Source organism: Arachis duranensis, chromosome 7 (genome assembly GCF_000817695.3).
Source record: "Arachis duranensis cultivar V14167 chromosome 7, aradu.V14167.gnm2.J7QH, whole genome shotgun sequence".
Lineage (NCBI taxonomy): Eukaryota > Viridiplantae > Streptophyta > Magnoliopsida > Fabales > Fabaceae > Arachis > Arachis duranensis.
The window spans coordinates 31,228,365-31,229,476 of NC_029778.3; positions in this window are offsets into that span (position 1 = coordinate 31,228,365).

Genomic DNA, 1,112 nt, shown 5'->3' on the forward strand with positions numbered 1-1,112 from the left:
TAGTAAAGTATGATGATTCTTGAACATTGCTATTTATTGAGTCTTGGCTGTGGTCCAAAGCACTCTGTCTTCCAGTATTACCACTGGATACATACATGCCACAGACACATAATTGGGTGAACCTTTTCAGATTGTGACTCAGCTTTGCTAGAGTCCCCAATTAGAGGTATCCAGGGTTCTTAAGCACACTCTTATTGCCTTGGATCACAACTTTATTTTTCTTTTCTCTCTTTTTTTTCATTTTCTTTTCTTTTTTTTTTTTGAATAGAAATGCTTTTTCTTGCTTCAAGAATCATTGTAATGATTTTTCAGATCCTCAGTAACATGTCTCCTTTTTCATCATTCTTTCAAGAGCCAACATTCATGAACCACAAATTCAAGATACATATGCACTGTTTAAGCATACATTCAGAGAACAAAAATATTACCACCACATCAAAATAATTAAACTGTTATAAAATTCAAAATTCATGCAATTCTTCTCTTTTTCAATTTAAGCACATTTTTATTCAAGAAAGGTGATGGATTCATAGAACATTCATAACTTTAAGGCATAGACACTAAGACACTAATGATCACAAGACACAAACATGGATAAACAGAAGCATAAAATTCGAAAAACAGAAGAATAAAGAACAAGGAAATCAAAGAACGGGTCCACCTTAGTGATGGCGGCTCTTTCTTGCTCTTGAAGATCCTATGGAGTGCTTGAGCTCCTCAATGTCTCTTCCTTGTCTTTGATGCTCCTCCCTCATGATTCTTTGATCTTATCTAATTTCATGGAGGATGATGGAGACCCTTAGTTGTCCCATGTTGGAACTCAACTCTCCTAGGGAGGTGTTTAATTGCTCCCAATAGTTTTGTGGAGGAAAGTGCATCCCTTGAGGAATCTCAGGGATCTCATGATGAGTGGGATCTCTTGTGCGCTCCATCCTTTTCTTAGTGATGGGCTTGTCCTCATCAATGGGGGTGTCTCCCTCTATGTCAACTCCAACTGAATAACAGAGGTGACAAATGAAGAGGAGAGAGAGTGGTAGGGTAGGTGGGGATCCTGTGGGGTCCACAGATCCTGAGGTGTCAAGGAAAAGTCATCCCTGCACCAAATGGCAAGC